Genomic DNA, 17,682 nt, shown 5'->3' with positions numbered 1-17,682 from the left:
TCCTGCTGACATTTAGGAGGAGGAAGAATGCAGCCTCGCTTGCTTTTCAGGTGTTTTGATTTTAGTCACAGCTAAGCATTTCCCACTTAGCTGCCATTTGACGCTTATGTCTTTCCTGCACAGAACTCCGGGTTGTAGGATCGGATGGGGGGCAAATTCTCCTCCCACGTGACTGTAAGCAAAGGTGGAGATGCTCCATTGCCTCTAGGAGTTATTCTGGATTTACAGCCGTTCATCAGGGAGGACAGTTTAGCATGAGGATGGCAGAAAATAGGAGTCAGGAACAGGTTTAAAGCGGGGCTTGTGCAAGAAGCAAACAATTCAAAATCTCCCCCTATGCCCCAGAAATAAAAGGTGGCACCCCACCGATTATCAAAGGTTCTGTCTTCACTGGAAAAGGCGTGTGTTTGCATTCAGAGAGCTAACTCAATGTAAAATCCTAATGGAGACAAGACAACAGTAATTTTTACTCTGATGTGGCTAGTTCAGATCAGCCCGATACCCCACGGCTGAGATGCACCTTGACTCTCTACAGCAAGGCAAACACATGTTGACATGGAATTCATATCTGAATGAAAACACATACTTTTTTGGAGTGATAATCGGTGGTGGGAGTGGGGTGTCACATTTTATTTCAGGATTTTAGAGGGGCATTGTGTGTGTGGCTTAAAGGTTTCCACTATCAAGTTATCTCGATGGAAAAAAGCTTGTGACGAGAAAGCCTAAGTTTACTTTCTGCAGCTCAAATAAATATCACGATGTGCATGTTGATTAGATTTTTTCTTTCCTCATGGGCCAGGTTATCATCTCTATTACAATGGTATAAACTCAGAACAACTCAGTGGATGTGAGTGGTGTTATTCTAGAATTATACTGGGGTAACTAAGAGCAGAATTAAGACCAAAGTCTCTTATGGATACAATAAAATCCGGCAGGTGCCTAATTCACAGATCAGAGATATTAGTTCTATTTTAGGAAAAATAACATGCCCAAGGACTGCAGTCTTTACTCAGGCAAAGCTGCCATTAGTTTTACTGGGATAATTTGCTCAGAGTTTTCCCAGGTCTCTTACCTCCATGGTATGCTCTAACTCAGGGGTGAGGAATAAGAAGGCAGTGGTTCACCAGGGTTAGTCCCTGGTGAGCTGCTGCCGCTATACTTACCTATACCTGCACGGGGACTGGTGCTTGCAACTCCTGTTGGCTGTGGATCGCTGCTCCTGGCCAATAAGAGCTGTGGGAAGTGGTGTCCCAGTCTGTACCACTTCCAGCTGCTCCCATTGACTGGAAACAGCAATCTGTGGCCAATGGAAGCTGCAATTGTCCATACCTGCAGAGGCACAGGTAAATATAGAGGGACTAACCCTGGTGAACTGGATCTGGCCTGTGGTCTGGTACTTGCCCACTGCTGCTCTAACTCAATGATTTTCGGATGTTAGGGGATCACAATCATTCTGCCCTTCCATCTAGCTAAACGGGTGAGAGTCCTGAAGAGAGGTTCTGCCGTGGTCCCTCTGAGGATAAAGTTGAGAAGAACTGGTTTAATCACTATGGGGACAGTACAGTGTGAGGAATATAGGGTTTCGACCTATATTAATCAGAACATGTTATTGTAGGACTAGGAACATAGAGCCCAGTTCTCTACCAATGTCAATCAGAGTACTGCTCTTGATTCCAGTGGGTCTATGCTGATTTACACATGCTGACTGAGGTCCTGGGCCATCTTTTAGAAGGAGTTATTTATTTACAAAGTGCACGGGGTGCGATGAAGAGACGCTTTCCCTACACAAACCTGGTTGATTGTGCCCTTGCTGCGGCAGCTTTCAGTCATCTGCCATTTCATAGGAGACATAACTAAGGAGTGTTTGGCTGCCTAAACAGTCCAGAGGTGTTTATTGCTCTTTCCAGCATAGCTCATGGTAGATTTTGTACTTTGCAGTCTGAAGTGGAGGATGCAATAACATCACTTTAGAACGCACCATCCTTTCAACACTCTGGCTACGTCTAAACTACACCCCTCTGTCAGCAGAGGGATGTAAATTAGACGTATCAAAAGTGCAAATGAAGCTGGGATTTAAATATCCTGTGCTTCATTTGCATAATGGTGTCTGCCACTTTTTTTCGCAACGGAGCTTTTTGGAAAAAACTGGCAGTTTAGATGGGGCATTTTTGACAGAAATGCCCCATTTTAAAAGATCCTGTACTCCTCAAAAAATGAGGAGAACAGGATCTTTCGAAAATGGCCATCTAAACTGCCATTTTTTTTTCAAAAAGCTCAGTTTCGGAAAAAGGCGGTGGCTTCCATTATACTTTCAATACTAATTTACATTCCTCTGCCGACAGAGGGGTGAAGTTTAGATGTACCCTCTGTGAGGGAGGTTCCCCTCCCATTTTAATTCTGATCTTGCGGCAGATGTACCTGATTTCCTTGGGGCTAATAGTGAGCTGGTGTAATTTGGCATAGCTATCAGAGCTATTCTGATTTACGCCAAGTGTGGCTCTAGCCCTTCGTTTTCTGTGTCAAGGATTTATCCAACAAATGCTGTCGTTACATAGGCTTTTATTCAGAATTCATGTACGGCAACTACACCAGTGGAACTCCATTGTCTTCTGTGGCTTTACACTTGATTGGCACAAATGTAAACAAAAGGGGAAAGTTTCCAGTTAAGCTGAGCATGACTTTTCTTGTGGCTGTGAAGGAAAAGAAGTGTTGTTTGTATCTTGAGTCTGCAGGCTCGCCTAAGTGTAATGATAAGGTTCCAGGGTTGCTAAAAGGGGAATATCTTTTGTGTGTGTGTGTGTGCGAAACAGATGTGAATAAACCCAAGTTCGATTTCCAAGCACTGCCTGGGGAATAGTGTCAATTAATTATAGAAAACAGAAGATGCGCTCCCCTCTTCTTGCATTTTTGATAAACATTGTCTCCTCTCAACAGCTGAGTATTTAATTAGGGTTGATTGTTGTTAACATGTTCAATAACTACTCATTAGAAGGGGGAGGTGCCTCCGATCCAGCGTGGCCCGAAGCACAGAAGAATGGAGGGTGTTCATAATTAAGGGTGCAATTTATTTTAGTAAGTCATGTGTACAGCAGCCAACATTTTAGGTTAATTTTCAAGGTTAAAGGGTAGAATTTAAAAAATTGTCCCTGAAACTTCTGGGGGATAAAGAGCCTTGTTTGATAGCTATCAATCTGTGCACAACTGTGTGAATGACTTCACCTCTCTGACCTTATATCAAAAGTTTTGGAGCCCAAAGAAGCCAGATATCAGTGGCTATTCAGTACATGCTAGGGTTACTCAGACCTCTGTGTATCTATGCCACAGGGAACATTTGATATAGCAAGATGGAAATGGGTTTGCTACTAAACCTCTTTGTCCAAAATGGCAAAGCTGTGGGAAGATTTTACCTTGGTCACCAGGAATGAGCTAATAAGTACGATGGAGAAAACAGTGAGCTTTAATCCAAGTCCCCAAATCTGGGCACCCCTTAATTATGGTGAAATGTGGGTGTTGGTGTGAACGTTGCAGCATAGGTTCATCTTTATCTCCTAAGAAAAATGAGTGAAGAAGGAAGATCTCTAACTGGCTATTCCCACCAAAAAGATGGGCTCTGAGCTGGGCTCTAAATCTTCCATTTTGAGAAAAAAAATCTCATCAGTCATTGCATAGGGAGCATCATGAAGGGGTGATTGGCTTAATGGTGACCCCATTAAGAGTCGTGAGGAACAGAGTTGGCAGGACACTCTCTATAAACAGCCCAGAGTTTGGTGTATGCTATTCACCAATTGTTTCACAGCTGGGAGTTTAAATCTGAGTTATGACTTTGCCTCTAAACTCATGAAGATGAATGCTAGATCCATACCTGTCTTGCTGAATATCCAGAGAAGACGGTTGTGATAGTGAAGCATGGGACCAAGGCATGTTTGGGACAGCACGTCACTCATGTTTGGGACAGCAGTGTCACTCGAGCGGCCAAGTGTCAAGTGAGTTCAACAGGCTAATCAGAAGGAATATTGGGGTGTACGTCTCCCATCACATTTCCTATAGTTTCCACATAATTTAGAAAAGTGTAGGTGAACTAAAAAATGTAGTGGGATGATTGTTTTGTATACCTTTGGCTGTAAAGCCTGGCTCATTGGTGGCACCAGTCCAGTTCTACATATCTTTGGAGGAAAGAAAAAAAAATCACTAAAAACTACTACCCAAAGTACCTGAAAAAGGTCTTCTAAACAAAAAATCCCAACTTTACAGTTTTGGATTTCTATATATCTCTGGATCTTTAAGCACTAAATAAAATATTATTTATTGTTATGGGTTGCGATAAGCCTTGGTGGAAACAGTAGGGCTACGTCTAGACTGGCATGATCTTCCGCAAATGCTTTTAATGGAAAAGTTTTTCCGTTAAAAGCATTTGCAGAAAAGAGCGTCTAGATTGGCATGGATGCTTTTGCACAAAAGTGCTTTTGCGCAAAAGCATCCGTGGCCAATCTAGACGTGGTTTTGTGCAAAAAAGCCCCGATCGCCATTTTTGCCATTGGGGCTTTTTTGCGCAAAACGGTTCTCAGTTGCAAAAGCATTTGCGCAAGAGGGCTTTTTCCCGAGCGGGAGAGTCATTGTATTTGCGCAAGAACACTGACAATCATACATTAGATCGTCAGTGTTCTTGTGCAAATTCAAGCAGCCAGTGTAGACAGCTGGGAAGTTTTTCTGCAAAAGCAGTTGCTTTTGCAGAAAAACTTGCCCGTCTAGATGCAGCTTAGGTCTAGAAGCCACCCTTTGTTATTAATAAATGTAAGAAACAATTAAGCCCCTTTTATGGAACCACATACTAAAATAATAGCAGCCAAAACAGCCAAAATAGATGGTGCATTGGTCTCTTTTGGCCTTAAACTTTATGGGTATGTCTACACAGCTGCATTATTTTGGAGGAACTGACATTATTTCGAAATAACATAGTGTGCGCCTACACTACAAGCCTTTATTTCGAAATAATGTTGAGCTGGAGGACTTCTTACTCTGACTCGTGGTAACCCTCATTTCATGAAGAGTAAGGGAAGTCAAAGAAAGAGTGTTCTTCCTTTGACTTCCTACTGTGTAGACAGCACCAAAAGTCAAATTAAGCTATTTTGATTTCAGCTATGCAACTGACGTAGCTGAAGTTGCGTAGCTTAATTCAACTTTAGCCCTGCCGTGTAGATGTACCCAAAGGCTGTGTCTACATTGCAGGCTTCTTGCGCAAGAATGGTCCTTCATGCGCAAAAACTTGCCAGGTATCTACACTGCATGTGCGTTCTTGCGCAAGTAAATTTACAGTATAGCGTCGGAAAACAGGGCTTCTTGCGCAAGAGCTCTGATCAGGAAGAAACCTTCTTGCACAAGAACTGGCCTCCCAGGAAAAAACCCAAGTGGCCACTTGGACTCTCCATACCCGCACTCACAGCTCTTTACTTCCTGGTTGCCAGACCCCACACGTGCCTGCAGACTCCACGCGGCAGCAGAAGCACAGCCAGCAGCGCCACCGCACGGCTCTGCCCTGCTGCACCCATGAGCCCCAGGATGTCCGCTCCAGATATACCCTGAGAGCCTGCACCCCCCTCCCAGCAGCCACCCGAGGATTCCCAGTTGGCCCAGAGGGGCACGAAGCAATGTGCCCCTTGCTGGTCCCAGCCTGAGATTGAGGCTCTGTTGGACCTGTGGGCAGAGGAGGAAACCCTCCACGACCCCCGTGCCCTGAGCCCCTCACATACCCCAACCCAAATTCCTGAACCCTCACATCCAGAAGTCTGTGGCTTTCTTAGTCCCCTAACCCTACATCTGACCCCAGCACTGCCCGGCCTGGTGCCCTGTCCCCAAGCCAGTGTCCCCTTATCCACCTTCTCCTGCATACAGATTTCAGCTGCATGGCATGGACAACCTGCAGAAGAAACACAGGGAATGCACCAAATGAGGCAGGGTAGGTGCATGAGCCCTTGGGTGCTGCCCGCCCCCCTCCGATGCCCTCTGCCCCCAAACACACCAGGGCCCCTTTGCCCCACAGCCCCTCCCCCCATTCCAGCAGGCCTATGTGAGGGAGGGATGGCACAAGCTCCTGGGTGATGGGGCTTCCCCCCACTCTTCCCACCCCCCAGCTTGGAGCCTTCCCTTCCGCCGGGCAGGGAGTGCAGCACCCCCCTTGGACTTACCTGCATCACGACAGCACCGACTGTGGACCTGCCCACCCCGAACTGGTGTCCCACCGCGCGGTAGCTGTCCAGGGTGGCCAGCTTCCACAGGGCGCTGGCGACCCTCTTGTTCACCGGGATGGCGGGCCACAGCCGGGTGGTACGTCTCAGGAGCGAGCCAGGCACACAGCTCCAGGAACCTCTGCTTTCGCATTCTGAAGTGCTGGAGCCACTGCTGGTCGTCCCATTGCTCCAGGACCAACCGGTCCCACCAGTCGGTACTGGTGTCCAGTCTCCAATATCGCCTCTCCACTGTTGGGTGGGGATGCCACAGGGACGCCACCGCATCCGTGGAAAGGGAGTCCAGAGCGAGCTCAGTGTCGAGCTCCTGCAGGAGTAGTGCAGCAGCATGGAGCAGCAACTGCAGGCATCCAAAATGGCCGTGTGGGGCCAGAGCAGGCACAGGGCCACCCCTGGCTCCATGGCACAGCAAGGAGAAGGCAAAATGCACAAAAGGCACTAGGGCTCTAAGCTGTGGTGTCCAATAAGGCAGAGGACCACCACAACTACAGCTACAGCTTTCAGTCCCTACAAGAGGTCCCAAAGCACGCAGCAGGAGAGAAATGGCTGTTCAGGGAGATCCCTTTAAGTACGTGTCTCAAAGGAGCTCCAGCCCCCGCCCCTGGAAAGTCCTGGTGCCCTTTTGCCCTCTCCAAAGTAGTTCCGGGGGGGAAGTTTTTGCGCAAGAGCATCCCACCAGTGTGGATGCTCTCTTGTGCAAAAGCACATGACTTTTGCGATGCACTTTGACCCGTGTGGACGCTCTCTTGCACAAAACCGGTTTTGCACAAGACGCCTGCAGTGTAGACGTAGCCAAAGAGAACGACAAACAACAGGCACATGTCACCACACAAAACAAATGCATGTGGATTTTAGGGGTTGTTTGGTGAAGGTGTGTGAGTCTGTCTCTGCCGGAGAAGCATGAGAAGAAACAGCTGAGAGAGAAGCAGCATATTGCAAAGGACACAGCATGTGGCGCTGAGAAAAACTTAGAAGGGGGAGAGAGCTTTTAGGTTAGTTGCTGGCTGGAAAGTAGTTTGGAACTCTGTGCAAGGAAACTGTCTCCTGCTGTTTGATTCCTCTTGTGCTTAGCGAAACAGGACTTGAAACCTTTTTTATCACTAGACAAAGATACTCGACTCCAGCATCAATTTCTCCTCCTAACTTGAGCAACAGCTATGAGACATGTTCTTGAACATCTCCACACTTTATTCAACTCTTTCAAGGTACCATGCAGATTTGAACCTGAGACCTCGGAAGTGGAGTGTAGGAGCCTCTACCCTCTGAGCTAAAAGCTACCTGGGACCCAGCCCATGCTGTAGAGGATTTTTGATCTTAACTGCTGCTGTGGTCTTGGTACCACTTGCATTGCTCAGTAACCACACTAGCTGTGTGGGTTACACAGACATCTCTCATAGATCATGCCTATGTCAGTGTGTCCTCCCTCACTCTGTGTGTGAATTATAATTTAAACATAGATTGTTGTTTTTTTTAAGCATTTATGGTTAAAGGCATGATTTAAATTGAGAATTTTCAGATTATATCCCTGACATCACTCTGTGCCTAAGGAATGCAGAAATCAGAACAGTGATACCACCTTAAAAATCGGACTTGGTTACCTTAGGGGGTCTTCAGTCAACTGTGTGAGACACTATTATTGTGTATTTTTATCATGGACGAGGACCTTGTTGTGTGAGGTACTGTACAAACACAGAACAAAAGGAGAGTCACTGTCTGACAGAGCTTATAATCTAAGTAACTCTCCACTGTTAACTCTTCTAATTTGCTGATGTTATGGGTTTCAACACGGGAGCCTTTACACTGCCAAAGTGATAAAAAGAGCTGATGTTAAATGAGAATCAAGCATATGCATGTATAATCACTCAGACCTCTGTATCTTGATATAGAACATGTTTTAAAGAGGAAAATACCCTTGATATCATGCAGAACCGGAGAATACAATTATTGAAAAAGAAATTGATGCACAAATACTTCTTGTAGTGTGGAGAGAAGGAACTAGCTATCTCTCTGTTTTGACCTCAGGCAGTGTCTTTTTCTTCCTCCATCCCCTATCCCTGCTATCTGAATGCAAAGTTTTGCATAAAGCAATGAAAATATGCTGATTTGGAATTACATCTTACAAGAACTTTACAGCTGCGTCAAATTATCTTGGCATATATATTTTTGGGGGTATATATGAAAATTAAGTCTTTTATCATTTAATGCGATCATATGTTTTTTGAGGGAATTGAATTAGATAAATATTTACACAAAGAATTACTGTATCAAGATATAGAGGTGTGTATAAATATATTTCACCAAAGAATTTGCTGCAGAAGTCAGAAATATGGAGATTTCCCCAATCGTCTGTGTCTGTTACTTTAAGTTTTGTGTGAAGAATGTTGTCTTCAATGTCAAAATATCTATCAGAAGAAAGGCCTTTAGTAAGCAGGTGAAAACATGCTAGTTTTTTTTTAAGCTGAAATATCTGTGTGTAAGGATGGCTGAGGTTTACAATCACGATGGGTTTTATCAAATAATACAATCATGGGAGGGTGGAACATTTTTCAGCATTTCACATTTAACTGTATTTACATAGGAAATAACTGTGTGTGCCAAAAGATATCATCCTGAGGACTTAGCACTTGCAAACTAGTTCGGAATCAAAGGCAGATATTTGGGTTAATTGTCAGAACCTAACAGAAAACTCCCCGATTCAGGTGCATGTGAGGGAATTAGAAAAAACCCTTATTTTTAAAGCATATAGAAATTTGCCTATGATGTTTTTCAGATCACAAGAACTCTCCTCTTCCCCCCCTTTAGACTGTAATAGAAGTAGATTTCGAAGATACTTAACAGACCCATGTGTCACTCAGATGGCCGCTTCAACACAAGATAGAAGGTAGGATTGTAACAGAATCTCTTTCCACTGAGAATTTCGAACTCCTACTGTGTGTGTGTTTACTGCCCTCTAACAGATGAAATGTCAGATGTGCTCAAGAGTGTATGAGAGAAAAAGAGTGATACTAAACTGATAGTCTTCTGAAACATTCTCGATACAGATAATGTTGCTTCCTAACAGCCTACATGTGGTCTGAACTCTAATCTTACTACGGATAATACAGACACCCTGGCTATGTCTACACTGGTGTGTTCTTGCACAAGAACCCGTGGAGCGTCCACACTGCCTGCCCACTGTTGCACAAGAAGAGTTATAGTAGAACATGGGAAGAGAGAGCTTCTTGTGCAAGAGCTACACTGTTTTCTAACAGGTGTAAGCTCTCTTGTGCAGGAGCTCTTGCGCAAGAGTGCAGTGTGGACACTCGGCAGAGATTTCTTGCGCAAGAAAGCCCAATGGCTATAATGGCCATCAGAGCTTTCTTGTGCAAGAATGTGTCCACACTGCCATGAATGCTCTTGCACAAAAGCACATGGCCATGTGGACGTGTTCTTGTGCAAGATGTTCTTGCACAAGAACCCTCCAGTGTAGACATAGCCACATCGTAACAACATTACAAGTAATTAAAGTTTGGAGTATCTTGCCAAGGGGATGTGGTGGAGACTCTCTTGCTTGCTTTCTAGACATGCACTACTTCAAGGACATGTTGTTGGATTTGGAGTAGGCATCACTGATGCTAGGTCTACACTACAGCCCTTTTTCCGCAAAAACTTGCGGAGCATGCACACCTTAAGGCCGTGGTCACCAACAGGTCGATCGTGATCGACTGGTCGATCACGAGGTCTCGACCAGTTGATCGTGAGGCATCCTGCCCGGCCCCCTCATTTCCCCCCATCCCCGAGATTCTCCACTACCTACCTCAAGTGAAAATGGAGGTAGTGTCGGCTTCCCAGGGATGGACAGAAGTATTGCAGCTTACCGCCACTTCCGGCAATTCCGGAAGTGGCGCTAGCTACTCTGCTGGGCATACTGTGGGAGGGAGCCAAGCCCCATCTGGCCACAGCATCATAACACTCCTGCACTCCCCTTTCCCCCAGACCCTACATCTGAGCCTATCATACACTGGAACCCTCTGCCCTGAGCCCCTCACATACCCCAACCCAAATTCCTGAACCCTCACATCCAGAAGTCTGTGGCTTTCTTAGTACCCTAACCCTACATCTGACCCCAACACTGCCCGGCCTGGCGCCCTCTCCCCAAGCCAGTGTCCCCTTATCCACCTTCTCCTGCATCCAGATTTCCTCCCAGAGCTTGCACCTCTCACCCCTTCCCACACTCAAATCCCTAATTCCCACCCCAGAGCCTACATATCCTGTCTCAACCCACCAAGGTTACGGCTAGACTGCAAGAGTTTTTCAGGATTCCGGAGACATCCCAGAAAAACTCTTCTGCATCCAAGGACGCATTTGTTTTTCCACTTCTTTTAGTCGAAGAGCAAACATGATCTTTCTGTCACCTCTATATTCCTCTTTCCACAAGGAATAAGCGGGCTTCCAAAAGAAGGGTTTTTTTCTTACATTTGGTCCAGTCTAGACAGGCCAAATGTTGGGAAAACCTCTTCCTACTGAAGAATTGGTGAAAGAAGCAGCAGTATAAGGGTTGGAGATAGCAGGTGATGGAGAGGAGGAGAATAGAGAGGGCGGAGCTTCAAGGAAGGGGCGGAGCTTCAAGGAAGGGGCAGGGCGGTAGATCTTGGCTTGTTCTGTCATTTAAAAAGTGATCTTGGGTATGAAAAGGTTGGAGACCACTACCTTAAGGGCATTTTTGCGCAAAAAAAAAAAAAAAAATCAAAAGAGCAGAGGGGTTTTTGCGCAATAGGAATTTCTCTTTCTACAAGGAATAACTCCTTTTTGCGCAAGGGCTCTTGTGCAAAAAGGTATGTGTGGATGTGGAACAGGGTTTTTTTGCACAAAGAGGCAATTGAAAAAAGCACAGGTGCCCCTGGTGGCCATTCTGTAAATAACAATCAGAGTTTCCTTTTGAGAGAGAGTCCTGGCAGTCTGGACTCTCTCTTTTGCAAAAGCGCATTGCTTTGCGATGTGGTTTTGCAGTGTGGACGCACTCTTTCGCAAGAAGTTTTTGCAGAAGATCTCTTTCGCAAAAAGCTTCTTGCCCAAGTAGCCTGCAGTCTAGACGTAGCCTGAGTGCAATGCTGTGGCTTGTAAAGGAGGTCAGATTAGATGATCACAGCGGTGCTTTAAAAATCTATACATTCTCTTTTTCAGCTCAAAAGAAGGGGACCTGTGTTTCTGGAATCCGGCAACTCTGACGTCTTGTACAGCCTGGTAATCGATTTCCGTGTATGTGAAAACGATCAGCTTGCTGTTTCTGTGCGGAACTCCAGCAGAGGGTACGTTAATATCATTCTGTACCACAAAGGTCAGAGTAAACACTACATGGTAGGTTCCCCCATAAATACCACTGTTGTGGAGGGGTGCAGAGCTTTGCAATGCACTGGGACAAAAACGCTGTTTGCACAAAGCTGGGCCCACAGCCCATAAATTCCAGGTTATTTCAGAAAAACAAGTTGTCCCATGGCACTTTAGAGACTACCATAAAATATACAATGTCTTGAGCTTTCGTGGGTAAAACTCACTTCATCAGATGAAGTGGAGTGGAAATAACAGAAACCAATATATGTATATATTTCGTCTTACCCACAAAAGCTCAAGACATTATATATTTTATGGTAGTCTCTAAGGTGCCCAAGGCTACTCATTATTTTTAAAGTTACAGACTAATATGGCCACCCCTCTGAGGTTATTTCAGGCCACTCTAGTTGATCATAATGCTCCCTTCTGACCTTAAAATCTCTGAGACTAGGAATAATGTAGTGGTTGCAAATAAAAGAGAAAAAGGGAGAGTTATCAATCTGTTTGCCATCCAACCACCCTCTCAGATGCACATTAACTGAAGAAACATCCTCCTGTTTCTTGCAGTTCTAGATGACCGTGTGCAAGGATGTTTATTTTAAACTCCAGAACTCCAGAGTGCCTAGGTATTTTGGATCATTTTGTAGGGGTTCTGGATTGCCTTGGGAATGCTTGCAGATATTCTCGATCGCCTTAGGAGTGTGTGTGCTTGCCTGCATACAGGGGGATTCTGGATCACTTTGGGCAGACTCCCTCTAGCATTCTGCCCAGCCTGGGGGTGTGTGTGTCTGTGTGTTTGTATACACGTATGTACAGGGTAGGGGTTCTGGGTCATCTTGGAAGTCTTTCAGTCTCCTTGGAGGAGCCAGTGTGCTAAGGGGTAGAGGGATTACAAAGCACTTGCCTTTAGAGTCCTCATATGCCTGCAGGTATTGCCCCACCCCGCCCAATTCAGGGCCAATTACGGCCCAATTCAGAGCAGGTTTAGTTTGCGCATTGATAAATTGCCATTAAATTGATGCAAGAGGGTGTAAGCTGTTAAAGTGTATGGCTGTGTGTACACTGGCATGAATTTCCGGAAATGCTTAAAATGGAATACTATTCCGTTTTCAGTTTTTCTGGAAAAGGAGCGTCTACATTGGCAGGCTGCTTTTCCGGAAAAGCCCTTTTTCCGGAAAAGCGTCTGTGGCCAATGTAGATGCGCTTTTCCGGAAAAGAGCCCTGATCACCATTTTTGCGATCGGGGCTTTTTTCCGGAAAAGACTACTGGGCTGTCTACACTGGCCCTTTTCCGGAACAGAATAAGGACTTATGCCTGAGTGGGAGCAGAATAGTTTTTTTGGAATAGCAGCTGATTTTGTACAGTAGAGCATCGTTGCTTTTCCGGAAATTCAAGGGCCAGTGTAGACAGCTCACAGCTTATTCCGGAAAAGCGGCTGATTTTCCGGAATAAGTGGCCCAGTGTAGATACAGCCTATGTGTTGAGGAGGAATACGGCTGAGACTGTGGCAGGAAAAGTGTCCAGTAGGGGTAAGATAAGGCAGATGGCAGGACCTGGAAATACTCTAGTTATGTCCTTTTCCTGCTTTATGTGATTTCCACCTGAACTACGAGCAATTGTTGTGGAATTGGAGCCCGTTACTTCTATACTACGGCCTATAATATCCTAAGAAGTGGCCTGATTTTTAGAGATCTGATGCACTTGCAGCTTCTGTTAGCTTCAGTGTGCGCTGTGGATGCCACACACGTTGGAAGATCGGGCCGGTCGTATGTGTGAGATCACTCGCAGCAGGGCGAGGACAAACACTGACCAATGAAACAAAGGCATATTGAATCTCTGTCGCCAGCGCTCCTGCTGAGGTGCCCTGCACTCTGCAAGTGGCAGGGCTGGAATCAGGCGGCTGGTACACAGAGTCAGGTGCTCTGCAACTTGAGTCAAGAGCAGGAGCCTACACTTCATCCTTAGGGAGTGACATTAACACTCCATTGATGAAAGATGGGTCTGCTCCTGCCATTCTGTCTTGGGCAACCTTCCCCTCCTCCCATCCCTGCCAATGGGGATGACCTGTTGGGACACCTCTAAGTTCCTGCGTATTAGAAAAAGATATGAAGGCCACATCCTGCAAAGACTTACTACGGTGTGTCATGTTGACCGCCCTGGGGTGTCGAATAGAAGGCACATCACCTCAGATCCTCCATGGTAGATTGATTGATTGTGAGTTAGGCACCTAAATACCTTTGAGGATGTGAGCTTTAGTGCTTACTACCTGCCAGGGATGTAAAAGTGTAACTGTTTAAACGGTTACCCGATAAGCATCAGCTTATCGGTTTCTATCACAGTTGCATGCTGGCTCCCTGGGAGTGGGACCAGCAGCCCCTGCTGGCCCCTGCTCCCAAGAAAGCTTTGGTGTGGGCTCTGAAGTATAACTTTTATCTTGCAAAGCCTGCAGTGTAGCCGGCTCCCCGGGAGCGGGGCTGGCAGCCGGGAGCTGGTGCGCGCAGGCTCCCGGGGAGCTGGCTGCGTTGTGGGCTCTGCAGCATAAGGCTTATATATAGATAACCATGAGGAATTTTAGCATTTCCGCAGTTCCATTTTTAAATGCAGTTTTACATCCCTGCTTCCTACTGGGGCCAGCTGTTTGCAGGATAAAGCTGTTAAATCAGACCTGTCCTCATGCTCTCCTTTGCTTCCCCCATTTTTTACTGCTGCCGTCCTCTCCTCTCCAGCCTCCTCTTCCATTTCCTTCCTCAGCAGGGTGGTCGTGGATGGAATATTAATGAAGCGAAGGCACCTTTAAAACGACTTGACGTTTTTGCCCGGCTGGGTTTTCACTCGCTGGGAGTCAGCAGGCCCAGAGTTCCTCCCGCATTGCTGTTAGGTGAGTGTACATCCATGGATGTTAGTGGCGTTACTTCACATACCGCAACTGAGAGCAGACTCGGGCCCACAGAGGTGGCGTAATTCCAAGCCCTTGGATACAAATGGGTGTGCCATACTGGGAGGGAGGTTGCCGCCGCTGAGATACATGGGGCTGTCTGGGCCAGTGGGACACTTGGGAACGCTGCCCCAGGGAGAGTGTATGGGAGAGGACTGGCTGAAGGCATCTGGAGGAGACTGGACATGCTGCTCCAGCACAGCTGCCTGAGACAGGCTGGGCATGCAGCGGCTGAGTAGGTGCCTGCGGGAGGCTCTTCTCCAGAGCGATGTCCCCTAGGAGAGATCAGATCTGCCATTCCAGCCCATGGCTGTGGTTTCCCACGTTACTGTTTCCTGCTGACTGGCTGCTTTTGCATGAGCCAAGGTAGCAGTGATGGGGAAAGACAGCAAAAAAAAAAAAAAAAGAAAAGAAAAAAGAAAGACAACCCCCCCCCTCCGCTCTCTGTTCCTTGTGCTGCTTTCTCTGTTATTTATTTATTTATTTATCTTGTGCCTCCTGACAGCGATGATGGAACTGTCATGCTTTAGTGGCCGCAGTCTCATGATCAGGCACCTGTTCTCCAGTGTAATCTCCTGACTCCTTCTATAGAGAGATTCTATATATAACCCCCAGCCAAACAAAATGTGAAGAAAAAAAAATCAAATCTAATTACGTGCCATTGATTTCTTTCCAAATTTGCTTCTAATACACTTTTTGACTCCTTGATGGGTTTTTTCCCCCCCTTCTCTTTTCCTTTCCCCCCTTTTCATTCATTCAACTGCATCCTCCTCTCAGGAAAATGAGTTGCTATGTTGCCTTGCATTGGACTTGCAGGACCACGGAGCATTTAGGGAACGTACAGACCGACAGATTTTTGCTTTTAATAGGAAATAGGGCTTTTCAGTGCATTGAGGCTCTTCAGAAGGCACAGGTAGGAGCTTGCAGCTTTCTGAATTATTTTCCTCCTTTTTAAACCTGACCTCTGCTTGTGGGGGGGGTAGGGAAAACAGGAGCTGCTGACCATCAGCAGCTGTGCTGAGCTCTGGTTATCCAACAGAATAACTTACCATGCTCTTGGCGACAGTAGTGCTTTTAGCAATTGAAACCAGCAGTTGGTTATCCTGGGACTCAGGTGTTGCAGGTTGGGGGGCCAATGCATGAGGGAAGACAGAATCTGATAAAATTCTACTGTGTCGTCCTTTGCAAATTATCAGCCCACTTTTGCTATCTTGGATCTCGGTTTGCCCTGCTTGTCTTTGTGTTTAGTGGTGTATGTATTTATTTATTTGATCCCCAAGCAATTGAAGGTGTTGCTCCAATAAAAGCATTGAGATTGAGAGAGTGAGAGAGCCCTGAGTTTGATAGCTGGTGAGTTTGCATTCTTGTGAGGCAGCTAGTGAGGGTCTGTGACAGTCTCTCATCTGATCAGTCTTTCAAACCAGAACTCTTGCAGCTTGCTACATGTGAAGGCGAATGCAAGGAGGAGGGGGGATGAGGACGGAAGGAGGATCAAGTATGTTGTCAATCTCTCAAGTCACTCATCAGGAGTATCAGAATCTGGCTAGCATATGTTTTAAGTGTTCAGTAACTGCTGTAATAAAAAGAGAGCAGAGACGGGAGTAAATATTTGACTAGCTTAAGAGGGATACAATATATTTTCCCTTGCCTTTCAATTGTAATTGTGCAAAAAGAGTAGTTGGGATGCTGATATAATCATAGAATCAAAGGGTCAGAAGAAACCTCAGGAAGTCGAGTCCAACCTCATGTTAAAAGCAGGACCAATCCCAACTAAATCATCCCAGGCAGGGCTTTGTCAAGCCGGGACTTAAAAACCTCTAGGGATGGTCCCAGTGCTTCCCCACCCTCCTGGTGAAATAGTTTTTCCTAATAGCCAACCTAGTCTTGGATGTTGATACAGTCTGTGTCAGGGTGGTTATTACTTGACGCTGAACACACCAGGGGATATTGATTTTTGGCAGAGGGTGGGTGGTCTTCTGGCTACAGACCATGACTGGGAGTCAGAAAGCATCTGTGTTCTATTCACAACCCTGCTTAGGACTTCCACTCTGTGCTCCTATCACGGATGTTAGCAAAGTAGGCTAAGATCACGGATGTATCTTCGTGTGTCAGTGTCATTAAGGCTTATTTCATTGCTGGATGGGGGGCGGTTTGAGAGCCTCAAGGGGAAGGGAGGTTTGTTTGTTTTGAGTCTAGGGTGATACTGGCTCTGCTTTAGGCCAATAGCAGCCACTCCTCATGTCTATTCTGGGACCCGGAGGCTCTCACATGGGTGCTATTTCCTCTCCTTGCTCAGGCCTCGAACACTGGTTTTCCTCTCTGCTTTGCCCTCCTGCAGGGGTTGTCCTTTGTGAGATGGCCTCCGCTGCCCGGAGAGTCCCCGTGGAGAGGATGCGTGTCAGCGCCAGGAGAGAGGGGGTGTTTTGAATTCTGAGCTAATGACTGGGAATTGCCCATGATTAGTCATTCTGAAGATCCAGCTCCCAGCAGATTAAAAAAAAAAAAGCAACCCACACTGAACCATGACTGACTTGCAGATGCCTTTTTTCTCTCAATTTCTCATTGAATTTCAGGTCACTAGCCTTATGAGCTTCCACAGTATATAAGTAGACGTGTCTAATAAACTTGATTAGTAAACAGGCATGATATGCAGCTAGGCAAAGGCAATTCAGAGAGGTGATGTAGCTAAACTTCCCAGCGCCTGATGCTTTGTGTGACAATGAAAGCTTCATCAGCTGGAACGTGAGCCTGTGTACCCCCTACACCTCACCACCTACCTGCCACCCTATATCGTGCAAAAGGCCCCACTGGTTCTGGAGATGGTGGCAGGAGTTTCAGTGGTTACAAAGGTTGCTTATTCCTAATTAAAAGGAGGGGGAAAAAGAATTTCCCTACCGATGTGGCTGCATGATTTTAAGGCCTGGATGTGGTTTTTAATCCATCTTTGGTTGTTGTCTGCCAGCTGACAGGTAAGGAAAGAGAGCACAGGATCGGGTTTAGAAGAAAGCAATACTTTTTCTCCTGCACAGTGCCAGATCTGTGTATTTGGGAAATACTATTTTTCCTCCTGCATCACTCTGCTAGGGTGTGCACCAAAGTGTAGTAAGTGGTGGTTGGTTATACCTGGGTGCCAGCAACTGCATTTATTTGTACTGAACAGTGGGTCTCACAGAGTATGTCTGAATGATTTTCCT

The 17,682-nt window shown here is 46.1% G+C and overlaps 1 protein-coding gene across 1 annotated transcript in view; it reads left to right on the top strand.

Annotated features, from left to right (window-relative positions):
* Positions 1-11,544, top strand: part of MRM1 (mitochondrial rRNA methyltransferase 1) — a 61,934-nt gene extending 50,390 nt beyond the window's left edge. The window contains exons 9-10 of the transcript XR_016347639.1: positions 9,045-9,123; positions 11,406-11,544. The gene's annotated coding sequence lies outside the window, so the exon portion shown is untranslated. The remainder of the gene's footprint in view (positions 1-9,044; positions 9,124-11,405) is intronic.
* The last annotated feature ends 6,138 nt before the right edge of the window (positions 11,545-17,682 follow it).

The sequence above is a fragment of the Pelodiscus sinensis genome, chromosome 21 (assembly GCF_052426305.1).
Source record: "Pelodiscus sinensis isolate ZL-2025 chromosome 21, ASM5242630v1, whole genome shotgun sequence".
Lineage (NCBI taxonomy): Eukaryota > Metazoa > Chordata > Testudines > Trionychidae > Pelodiscus > Pelodiscus sinensis.
The sequence above is the reverse complement of the archived record's forward strand: the minus strand, read 5'-3'. Positions and strand labels throughout refer to the sequence as shown.